Source organism: Leptinotarsa decemlineata, unplaced genomic scaffold (assembly GCF_025532065.1).
Source record: "Leptinotarsa decemlineata unplaced genomic scaffold, Ldec_3_MD MMD2_tig00026294_RagTag_RagTag, whole genome shotgun sequence".
Lineage (NCBI taxonomy): Eukaryota > Metazoa > Arthropoda > Insecta > Coleoptera > Chrysomelidae > Leptinotarsa > Leptinotarsa decemlineata.
In genome coordinates, this window is record NW_027412674.1 from 9,733,296 (window position 1) to 9,746,709 (window position 13,414).

Below are 13,414 nucleotides of genomic sequence, written 5' to 3' on the forward strand. Positions count from 1 at the left end.
AAGCCGAATGCAAAACCCATATCAGCCATTTCAGCATTCGTAAAGTCGGGCATGGTACCAAAAAATCACTTTATAAACTCCGAACTGTGAATTTGTCAATCAATAGCTAAAAATGTGACAGCGCCGGAAAAGATTCGCAAATGTCGCTGCACAAGGAGTCACGCGTTGAGGTTACCTTTCCTGATAGATGCGTCTGGCCTCGATTGAATTTCCGTCAGCCAAGCCATATGCAAAAACCATATCAGCCCTTTCAGTTGAAAATGTGACAGCGAACTTCTATTTTTATAAACAAACTTTCATAGCTTACTCGATTCAATTAACTCAATTTCCAAGCGGAGAATGACAAAAATTATTGAAATCTAATTTGGCTATAAAGTAATATGCATCGATATAGAAATTGTGAATATCTCGAAAACGATCACCTTCAGCGTTGTTGAGGAAGAGTACCTTTTTTACTTGGAAAAGGTGTGTGAATTTTTCATGAAAAGTACCAAAAGTTCACTATCAAAAAAGTTAGAGCAATTTGGAATAAATAATGACAGCGTACGCAGCGCCCTCTAGATGTTACATGAAAATACGATTTCCCACGTAAAAAAACCCCGGGTACCGAATTTCGTGCAAATAACTTATTTTTTGCAAGAGTTATTTCCAAAAAGCGAACAAAAAAATTCAATTTCGACATCTCGTATCTCCGAAACGAAGCATTTTCGGACACAAGTTCATATAGACTTTTTTTTTCAAAATTGTGTCAGGAATACGTCACTTGAATATTTTAACGTACTTATGTTAGACCCTGTATGTTATTCAAGTCGGTGGAGCGGTACAAAATACTTTTTGGCATCCCCACAACAAAATAGTGACACAGGTTGTGTTTTTGTAAACGGTCAACTACTTTTCGAGCCCCGAAGAAGAATTCAATTAAATTCTAGACGTCGGCAAGGAAACAAATGTTTTCAAGAAAAATTGATCCTGTTACCCAAACAACAATTCTTCAAAAACAATATTGAATCACTAAACTAGTTAACTGAATTTACTGATAATATTCAATGTATAGAATCGGCAGAATTTTTCCGTTCAGGAAAAACTTACTGGGTTTCTCATAAACGTATCAGACACATGCAAACTGCTTTGAATAAATAGCAAAGTTGATACCCCGAGGATCTATTTTGTTAATGCTCGAAAACAAACAAATCCTTGAAGGCCGATTTGAAAGCAGAATTGACGATCATAAAGTGATTCTCAAACAGAAAAGTTTCGCATTTGGAACGTATCATGAAAAAAACTTCCAGATGGGTAAACAAGATTTCAATTATCTGCAACATATTCCAAAGGGGTTCCCAATCTCGAATATGTAACAGAAATTTCCACTGATTGGTCGGAAAGTTCTAAAAATGAAAGCTTAGTAAATAATCACAGCAGAAAAATTATTATGGAAAATGTTTCAAAATCTGATTCATCCATTCATTGGTACAGATATACTATCGGAACAGAAAGCGTAAAAGTGGTAAAACATGGTAAGTTTAATTTCTCTCTTCTTCATTATGATTTCCTACCACGTAGTAACGGCTACATTCATTAATTAATTGATTAATTAATCATCATCTTCATGTTCATCACGAACTAGTCTCTGTGATCAGCTGTGATGGCGTCCTGGCAACAGAATTCAGAGTGGGACGGAGTGAGAGTAATAGTTAGAGAAATAGAGAATAGAAGAATAGAAACTCGGAGAGGAAAATACAGGTATCACACAGCTGCACGCATTAAACTTTATCGACGAATTTTTGTTATCTCGGCTTGCGTAAATCGTCAGATTATATATTTTTTGTTATCCTTGAATTATTTCTCCAAAATAAAAAAAAATAGCTATGCTCGAGAATGTCGAAATAACGTTATTTTTTTACAACTTTGCTGCCCTCCCCTTCCTTAACGTCACTCTCAAATTGTCAGATTACTGGAATATACACTTTTTAGCCTTATATATCGATGGCTAAGAGGACAAATATTGTATGTCCATATTTGTCGAAAATTGAATATGTCCTGGTCTATGCCAGTCGAGATGAGATCTTTATCGTGCCCAAATATTGTACGTCCCCTTGGAACCGTTCACTAGTTACTAATGTAGCATTGAAGACATGTCCATTCACAACACCATTAACTTAGTGTACAAATGTTGTATGTCAAATGCAATATTTGTGCAGTACACAAATTTCAAATCAAACGACTTTTTTATTGTATGTTCAAAGATACAATATTTGTCCACATTATTTTTAAGGCTTGTCAGCCTAAAATACGTGTTGCACGCGTCTGCGTGAAGGCAGCAATGAAGTTGGTGAGTGGGGTATATAACTATCTGTGCTAATAGAAACTTGTTATTTTATAATTTTATTCCAGTTCAACATTGTATGTCAACGAGCTAGTTACGTACGAAATTGATTATAAATAGACGTATAGTGTTCGAAATATAAAAATAAAATGAACAACCGAGGAAAGCGAATAGTTCAACTTGCATTAACTAGTAAGTACTTGGACTAGGAATATTTTTTATTCTATAGATTATAGTGAAGAGTGTTGAATAACTACAGCACGAATATTTTCTGATTCAGATGTAGATGAGAATCAACACGATGTCGATGAGTCATTTGTCGACTCTGGAAGTGAGTACTTTCCGTCTGACCAGAGTAGTAGTAGTTCAGCTTCGTCAACACATGACACAGAAATTCGAGTACTTTTGCCTGTAGTTGACAACATAGAAGGTTCAGCACAAAGAGAAAGAAAACGCAGGCTAGTTGCCAAACCGGAATTATGGAAGAAAAATAAGATGCAGTTGTTACGAGTGGCTGGCAAAGAATATGTAAACAGAAAAGGGGAAACAGTAATAGCCAAGTCACCAGGTATTATTGATTGCAACAACTGTAGATTTAAATGTAGCATTAACTTACCTCGGAAAAGACAAATGATAATTTGTAAAGAATATTGGGACCTTGCTGATTCAACGAAACAAAAAATTTTTATTGCCTCTTTAGTTGAAGAGAAAAAAATTGACAGAGAAAGAAATCGCAATGGAAGAAAAAAAACATAAAACATAGTCGATATTATTATTTGTTGAATGGCTCTAAAGAACGTGTAAGGGTGTGCCAAAAATATTTTTGTGCTACATTTGCATTTAGTTTTCAAGTTGTTGAAACTGCATTGAAGTATCGTGGAGACAGTGGCATTTATGTCGGCTTTGATCATCGCAAAGGAAGACCTGCTCCGAATGTAACATCCACTGAGCAAGTTTGCCACATTAAGACTCATATTGACATGTTCCCTCGAATGGCATCCCATTATTGTCGTCGTGATACTATGAGGTATTATCTGATCACACTGATATTCAAGTGTCTTGAATATCAGTGTGATATATCGTTTATACTGCAACGACTATTGCCCCAAAAATAATGTGCCACCTGTTAAGTACAATGTATTTAGATCAGTATTTAATAGTTATGATCCACCCTTGTTATTTTATAAACCGAAAAAAGATCAATGTGTAACATGTAACGCTTATAGCACTGCTACAGATAAAACAGAATTACAAAGTCAGTGGGAGGCACATAAAGCTAAAGAAAAAAGTGAAATGAAAATGAAAGCAGCTGACAAACAGAAAGCGTCGACAATAAAGGTGAAACGTTTCGAGCTATAACATTTGACTTACAGTCAATACTTAATGTGCCTTATGCTGGAGATAGCCAAATAACAGTTGAAATTGGAAGTTGTTTGCTGAAATATTTGCAATCTCTACCCAATACTGTCACACATGTTTCTTCATTTTCAGACACTTGCGGTGGACAAAACCGTAACAAGTATGTGACTGCTGCTATGATCTATGCTGTTGCTAAAATTATTAATCTTCAAGTAATAGATCTAAAATATTTGGGCCCAGGGCATACGTACCTAGAAGTGGATTCGATGCATGCTACAATAGAACGTGCTCAAAAAAATAAGAAGTTTTACCCACCCCGTGAATGGGGTGTTTTGATACAAATGGCAAGGCAGAAACCTTGCCCCTACATAGTTGACCATCTCACATACTCCGATTTCTATAATTTTAAGGAGCTAGTGTCGAAAATTATGCTGAATACTATCCGTAACACCAACGGAAATCAAGTTAAATAGTTGCAAATCAAATGGTTACGCTTCACAAAGACAGATCCGTCAACCATTTCTTTTAAGTATGATGTTGCAAGTGACGATTTATTGAAATTGAACACATGCGAAGTAGGCACAAGTAAACGAAGGAGAACACGCAAACCGTGTGAAAATGTCAACGATGTACATCTTGAGCAACAGTATAGCAGCAATATCCAATGCAAAAAACATGACCATTTGTACCTCTTACGCGAGAAGGTGATTCCAGAAGACTACAGAAACTTCGTGTAGACATTACCTATAGCCGTAGGGGCTACAGATATTGTTCCAAGTGATTCTGAATACGAAACAGACTAAGGTTTAATTGTGTTTAACTTTATGAATGTCTGTTCCGTTAATAAAAATTTCATTTGTACAACTAGTACTACTTTTGACCTGATTTCATGATATTTTCAGAATTGCAGTACGGAAGCAATACCATTATATTTATGTCCATATTCTAATCCACATTTATTTTATGTCCATAGAGGGGGTTACCTTTAGTTTGTTGAAATCCCAAAATGTGATTAATATTCAACCCTAATAGAAATTTACCTAAATAAGATATAAAAGGAAGATTTAAGATGAACTTCACTGTAATTTGATTACTTTCCAATGATTCACGGTGTATAACGGTTAACTCAAACTTTCAAATTGGTTTTACCGAAAACATCAAATTTGGACATGCAATACAGTGTGTCAATTTGAAAACTTCCCACCCTCAATATCTCCCTTCCAGTACATAATATGAAAAAATGGTCAGACAGGTCAACTTTATTTGCAAGGGGGACACTCTGAATGAATATTTTCAACCCTCGGGGTTCAACCCCCTAGGAGGGGTGGATGTTACCCTCAGAATTTCAAATGGAAAGGGGGGTCAAGTGGCACATCATTTTGAAGGGCATTCAATTCTCTTGCCAATGATACCTTTTTCATTAGTTTTTGATGAGCAGTTTTTGAACAATAACGTTCCAAACGAACGGTGATCAGAAGTGAATAAGAATAAATGATTAAAACTCGCCCGCACTAGATGTTTGGTATTCAGGTTGGTATTCAAAACAAATGATTGTAATGGACTATTGGAAAAGGTGAGCATCGTACTAGGTAGCATCGTTCCAACCCTTGAGTAATATTCGAATTCGTGGATGTGAGAGGAATGTAGAACTACTTAGTTAACGAAATACGCATCGAGTGCAAACAAAAAATACTAAATTGCAAAAAACAAATTTCAACCATCTTGTTACGCTTTATCTGATAATATGTTCAAAATGTTGTCCATTCTGCTCTAAACAGTAATACAGTCTGTTTTCGAACTCCTCTCGAACATTTTGGAAAACTTCACCACTAATTGACCGGCATGCTGCTGTAATTCGTCCTTTGAGGTCATCCATATCAGTGGGCTGTGTTTTATAAACGACAGATTTGAGATATCCCCAAAGAAAAAAATCTAATGGAGTCAAATCCGGTGATCTCGGTGGCCACTCAATTGATCCCCTTCTGCCAATCCATCTCTCCCGGAATCGCTCGTTCAACCATTGTCGGACGGGGCGAAAATAATGAGGTGGTGCACCGTCCTGTTGGAAATGTAACAAATCTTCCTGCAACAGTAAATTACCGTGTGCATCAATTTGAGTTTCGAGCTCGTGAGTTATAAGTGGATCGATAGGTGCTTGAAGCATATCTAGGTACAGATCACCATTCAAGTTTTCTTCAAAAAATAAAGGTCCGATAATGGCATTTCCAAGAATACCAGCCCAAACATTAACTTTTTGTGGGTGTTGTGTATGTCCTTCTCGAAAATTGTGAGGGTTTTCATCACTCCAATAGCGACAATTTTGCCTATTAACATTGCCATTCAGGAAAAATGAACATTCATCACTGAAACAGATATTGAACAGAAGATTAGGTAAAGCATTGATTCGAAGAGTCATGATTTCACAGAATTCTATTCTTCTGTCATAATCATCCTCATGGAGCTCGTGGAGAATCTGCATTTTATATGGATGAAATTTGTGCATTTTCAGTGCTTTCCTTACAGTCTCGTGTGACATTCCCGTCTGTTCTGCTACTGATCGTAAGGAGCTAGTCGGCTCTGCAGCAAATGTTCCCAACACCTCAATTTGAGCATCCTCATTCAGTACTCTGGGGTTATTCCTTTTTTTATTCTTCACCGAACCAGTTTCGGAAAACTTTGTCACCAAATCAAGCACATACCGGTGACTTATATTAAGATTTGGATTTCTTTCATTAAAAAGAGATGCCGCCCTTCGTGCGCACTTGCCCACCTCTCCATAAATAAAAATTATTTCAATTCGGTCTTGGATAGTGTAAACCATTCTTACAATTTATACACTTTCTAAGGTATCGCTGATCAGCTCAACAAATGAAACTGAAATGATAGTACTACCAAATGGCTTGAATGCGATGAACACCTTTTTTGCTCAAAAAACGATACTTTTTATAGCAGAAGTAACAAAAAAGGGATAAGAGTTTTAAATCCGATAATAAACCCAAATGAAAGTCACCGAAATCAGATAACTAATTAATGTAAATTTTTTGAGGCTTGTCTAATTTTACCCCTGATGGAAAGTTGAAAAGCTGACCCGTCATCACAAGTTTTACTTATAAGAGAGTCAATAAATTGTATTTCTTTGCATACTAACTTGATAACCAGGCATTTTAGTATAGGCCAATTCTAATTACTTCTATTAGTTTAGAACTACATTTTCGGATACTGCTGATCGGAAAATAATAAATGAGGGCACCGTCGGCAAGCGAATTGAATGCCCTTCAAAATGATGTGCCACTTGACCCCCCTTTCCATTTGAAATTCTGAGGGTAACATCCACCCCTCCTAGGGGGTTGAACCCCAAGGGTTGAAAATATTCATTCAGAGTGTCCCCCTTGCAAATAAAGTTGACCTGTCTGACCATTTTTTCATATTATGTACTGGAAGGGAGATATTGAGGGTGGGAAGTTTTCAAATTGACACACTGTATTTGTCCTCTTAGCCATCGATATGGGGCTCATATTTGGTGAAAGTACTCAACCGGGTACAAGGTATTCCTCTGTATATTAATCTGCCGCGCTTTAGTGAATCCCGAAATCCACGCTTGGGCTCCCCTATTATAAGGGGTGAACGGTATATTATTCAAATATTGGAGGAAACGTTAACCCTGTACCTTATCAAGAGTCATTCCCTCTTGATAACGGGAAACAGCTTTCAGGCATCACACATCAAAGAATTGCGGTACATTTCGACATGAATTCTTTTTTCAATTTGAATTTATCGACTGGGGGATGAATCAGAATGGAAGTGTGTCACATTGTATCCCGTATCCTTGTATATTCCGTAATTATTGGAGTAGAACTCTGTAAACTTCAGGATTCGTATATATACCGATGACAAGCCTAAATCTTGTATGAGGTTGATCTGAGTGACATACACAATGTAGGATTGAAATTTCAGCAGATTCGGAATCTGGTCATCCATTTTACTACAGATTTTCACAGAAAAAAATCCAGTTCTGAAAAAACAACTTTTTTCACGTCTTACGAAAACATCTCCATATCTTCCGAAATTATTACAGTAAAACTCTGTGAATTAGGAGAGCATTTTGGCAACCGAAACAAGAGTTTCTACATATTATAACATCAAAATAACCGTTATTTTTTAAAGAAAAATTTCAACTCGGCAAGTAATAAAAATAATAATAAATGGGATTTATTCATTGACATACATTGTTTATAAAAAAGAAGTATATATAAAAATCAATAAAAAAGCGAAGCCGAGGCTGTTTTATAAATTAACCTAGGATATAGCATGTATTATATAGAAATATAAAAATAATATATTGATAAGTTAGTAGTTCATGAATTTTTGGAAAACTAAGAAAAAAACGAAGGCTTTAAACTCCAAAGTAAATATTAAAAATCAATTTAGCTTAAATAAAATAAAATATATTGTAAAAGTGAGACAAAGGGAAAACCATATGAGCAAGGCATAATAATATAGTATCTATCCAGGAGACTTCAGATATGTTTTCAACTTTTTCTTGAAAGCATATATGGAGTAATGTCTAAATTCTCTGAGCAGAGCATTAAACTGTTTGATATAGTTGTAAATAAAACTAGAAGAAAAGCAGTCTGCTGAGTGTTTTGGAATAATAAAAGTGTGATGGTTTCTTATCCTCTAGTTATTCTGAGATTTGAAAGTTTCATATCTTTCATTAATATAATTTGGCTTTTTCTAAATGAGGAATTTATCTGTATTGACGAGTAGGTAGAACTTCCAGGTTTTAGCAATCGGTAACCAACCTGACTCCTTGAACTTGGATGTATGGTCGAATTTTCTCACACCAAAAAAAAGACGAATGCAATTGTTTTGTATTTTTTGTAAGTGATTTACATCAAATTGTATCAAAGCAGGCCCGTAGATTATATCGCAATATGCTAATCTCGACAATATATGAGGGTTTCGCAAAGTTTCAACTTCAACTTGGAAGTCATAATATCTCTACGTTGATAGAGTTGACGTAAGATACTGTACGAGCTACGACAAAGTGAATTTATATGTTTGTGAAATCTCTGATCAGCATCTAGCCACAAACCCAAGTTCTTGCTTTATGTAATTATTTGTAGTAAGTCTTGTCCAAGATAGATTTCAATTCTTCCTTCAATTTCCCACCTTTTGTGTTTCGGGGCAAAAAGTATCAGCTGAGATTTTTTAGAATTCAATTTCAGGTTTTGGGCTATAGATATATCCAGTAACTTTTGTAGATCGCTGTTTATTTTTTCCATTGCTACCTGCCAGTTACAGGAAATCGATGATATAACTGAGTGTCATCTGCATAATAATGAATTGTGCAATGATCAATTATTTTATGAAAGTTAGTTAAACAGCGTGACTCACGGTCGATGGTAGGTTAGACGTTTCTGGAAAACGCAAAGCATGATTTTTCTGAAAGTTTCACCTCTCACATTTCCTTACCTGTTCTATCGATCTAAAATATTTTCAGCATTGCGGCGTTGCCACTTCCATCGAAAAGTCCTAGCAACTTAATTTTTTCAAATGGAACACCCCGTATATTAATACATTTTTGAAATCGCTCTGGTATTTTAATACTTTTTTGTTAATAATATCCTATATCTATCTCTATCTGTTTTTGAGATAAAAAATGAATTGTGCTAAATATGGTCCAAAACAGTACTCTCAATTCATGAAAAGTTGATATTTTGATGATAGTTTGGACAAACTCGGAATATTTAAATAACACCAAGGAATCGACTCCATATCAAACAGGGCGTGCTAAAATTACTATTATTTCCATTGTGCATAAAATTAGTCGAAAGTTCATTTTTTCAAATGAAACCCCCTGTATATTACTCAGTAAATTGAAAGATGGTAGAAAATGCTTCGAAATGATATATCATGTCCCTATACCTAAATCGTCAATTTTTCTCAATAAAGTCGCTTCTTCTAGAAACATGATTTTTTTTAGAATTTGGATTCAGGTAGCAGTGGAATTATCAAGCTTATAGCAGTTCGGTTAGGTTACTTTGATAAGTAATTTACAAAGAGTTATCGACGGTGTTTCGAATCATCTTCCAAAATGAATGCAAATATCGATTATTCAAACGAAGTTCTTATGAAATTATTCATTATACACATGAACAAAGTGATCAAATCATTGTCAGAACATGTGAAAAATTCAACCAAATGTATCCTGAATTAACACCAATGAACGAGAGGAAGTTTGTAAGGTTACAAAATAATTTCCTTAACTATGGCTCAAAGTTTCCAGGGAACAACTGTACCAAAAATCAGTCATTTCTAGGTAAAAAGTAAGATTTTGTGGGCTAAAACATGTGAAAATACAGACAATAACAGAATAGGATGATTCAAAATAACAAAATTGTAAACAAAATATCACATTTTCACAATAAATGTTGAAAATGTTGTCCATTACATTCTAAACACTTTAAAATGTTTTTTTGTACGCGACTTGTGGTTGCTTTTTCAATTTCCTGGGGATCCAGATCTTCAATACTCCGCGCTATTCGCCGTCGCAATTTTTCTTTGGTAGGCACTGTAGTACTGTATATCCTTTCTTTCAAAACACCCCATAAAAAAGTCAAGTGGCGTGAGATCGGGTGATCTCAGTGGCCAATCCGACGGCCCTAAACCAACGATCGTCGAAGAGTTCGTCAAGTTTCCTGGAAACTTCCTGGGTGGAATGAGCTGGCACTCCATCCAGTTGGAATCACGAATTCCTATATTCCTCTTAAGGCAAATTTTCAAGAATATCGGTTACAGTCGTCCTCAATATTTGTAGATATCTCTCTGCATTCACTGTGTCTTCATGAATAAAAAAGCTAATTTTATTGTTCTTCAGAATACAGAAAACATTCAGGTCAATTTTTTTTTGAAAACCCATTTCTTTTGTAACATACGGATTATGATCAGCCCAAAAATGTTTATTCCTTCTATTGAAAATACCATCCCTCGTCAATTTTGATTCGTCGCTCCAAATTATTTTTGACAAAAATTTCCGATCCTCTTGTGTATGAATCAGAAGAGATTCACAAAAATGCATTCTACGTTCGAAGTCTTCTGCTTTTAGAGCTTGAACTTTGGTAAATTTATACGGATGCATTCCGTGATTTTTCAAAATTCGTTGTACTGAAGCATGTGATACACCTGAACCTTTTTCTGCACTGCGAATGAAAGCTTCTGGATATGCATAAAAATATACCAAAACGTTAACAGTATTGTCCTCATTTGAAGGAATAGGTTTTGGTAATGTTGAAGGCGCTTTTAACATGGAGCCATAGTTGGAGGAAATTATTTTGTAATCTTACAAACTTTCTCTCGTTCATTGGTGTTAATTCAGGATACATTTGGTTGAATTTTCTACAAGTTCTGGCAATGATTTGATCACACTGTCCGTGTATAATAAATAATTTCATAAGAACTCAGTTTGAATAATCAATATTTGCATTCATTTTTGGCGATTTTTTGAAACACCGTCAATAACCATTTATCAATTACTTATAAAAGTCACGAAACTGTCATAAGCTTGATATTTCCACGGCTACCTAGAAATCAAATTCTTCAAAAATTATTTTTTGTACAACTGTTATTGAAAATCTCTTTGATAGAAACACTTCAATCAGAACACCTATCAAAAAATCATTTAGAAAAGTTCACACATGCAGTTCGTGCTATTGGTAATATTAAATCCCTGTGAAGTTACTGACGAGGACGAAGTAGTATTCAGTCCAATCGTAGAAAGTCCTTCATGACTAACCAATAATCCTCCTTAAAATAACGTGAGTTGGCGTATGTAGTTGTAACATATGCCTTGTAATCCAAAGATCGTGTGTTCAAATCCCATGGACCCTATAATTTTTTTTATTATCATCAGTAACGTTATACAAAAATATTTGTATGATATATTTGTTAAAAGTGATTTTATTTTGCTTGTGAGTTTGCTCCACTTGCTGACGCTCGTTTTGCAATAATCCCCACTCACAAAATAAAATGCCACTTTCAACACTAGTAGGTAGAACGTGAATAACTATTTTTCCACAAAAACGGCTTCATTAAGAAAACTTGACGATTTAGGTATAGGGACATGTATATCATCTTGAAGTATTTTCCGCCATCTTTCAATTTATCGAGTAATATACAGGGGGTTTCATTTGAAAAAATTAAATTTCGACTACTTTTATGCACAATGGAAATAATAGTAATTTTAGCATGGAGTCGGAAATGTGAGAGGTGAAATTTTCAGAAAAATAATGCTTTGCGTTTTCCAGAAACGTCTAACCAACCATCGACCGTGAGTCACGCTGTATATAGAGAGAACAGAATGGGGCCAAGGATAGAAGCCTGAGGTACTCCATAGTCAACAGGTGAAGCACTAGAACATTTTCCATCCAGACATACTGACTGAGTCCGATTTCTGAGGTAACTTTTCAATAGATCTAAAGTCCCTTCACGAAAAATTACATTTTCCTACACAGAATATGGTGGTCTAATGCATCGAATGCTTTACTGTAGTCCAAGAGTACCATGGCAGTTACTTCATTATTATCAGTTGCTTCGAATACATCTTGGGTGCTAGCATTTGCTAGAATTCAGATTATGTCACGTATAGTAACACTCGGATTGAAAAGTTCCGGACCTAAGAAAAAAAACGTGTTTTTTTTGTTCAAAGTCGACTTTATTCATCAACGTTATCTTCATCAAGAGCCACACAATGGCTCTGTAATACTGTAACATTTCAATATCACTTATGTAGAACGATTTACTTTTTACTCAAAATAGGTCTCAGTGTCGGCAATAACGTCTTCATTCGAGAGGAATTTTTACCGGTGACCATTTTTTGAGGTCTGCTAAAAGAAAAAAGTCGATGAAGGCCAGACCTAGAGAATATGGTGGATGCGGAAGAAATTCGAAGCCCAATTCGTGTAATTTGGCCATTTTTTTGATTGACTTGTGATACGGTACGTTACGTCTTTCAAACGATCCAATAACGCTATATAATATTTCCCTTCTCAAGATAGTCGATGAATATCAACCAGGTACATCCCAAAATACTGAGGCCATAACATTTCCGGTCCATTATTGTGCTTTGGGGCGCTTTCGACGAAGTTCCCCAGAAATGATGGATCCATATGTTTGATTCAATGTCACAGATCGACGCAAACATTCCGAACCTAAAAGAATATGTGTGGTTTATATTCTGAATGGAAATGTCATCGGACGTTTTTATTCAATCGGAATCTGAACGGACTACTTTTCCTTGGTATTGCACATTAGGATGTGTCGGAGGAACTATCTATAGAGGTGAGAAATAACCTGACTTTTCAGTTAGATGAATCATCAGTTCAGAATAGTAAGGTATCAAGAGTTTGGTTGAATAGGAACCTACCTCAGAATTGAATAGGACCCAATAGTCCTCTCGTAGTATGGCCATCACGATATCCAGATCCAACTCCACGAGACTTTCATTCATGTCAGGAATGTTGAAAAATGTGGTTCATGATGATGAGATAACTAATAGGGAAGATCTCCGTGCAAGAATTATTCAAGCGTGCAGTGAAATTACACCTAGGGAACTGAGAAGAGTTGAAGAAAAAAAAGACACCGAAAAAATTTGAAATTATTTATACTGATGATTTTTTTACATCGGAAACGTGATTTTGAAAGTATCTACTCATTGAAGATAACCTAGAACTA

General features: G+C 35.5%; 1 protein-coding gene across 3 annotated transcripts in view; it reads right to left on the bottom strand.

Annotated features, from left to right (window-relative positions):
• Positions 1-13,414, bottom strand: part of AstC-R2 (Allatostatin C receptor 2) — a 649,221-nt gene that overhangs the window by 118,601 nt on the left and 517,206 nt on the right. The window lies entirely within an intron of this gene.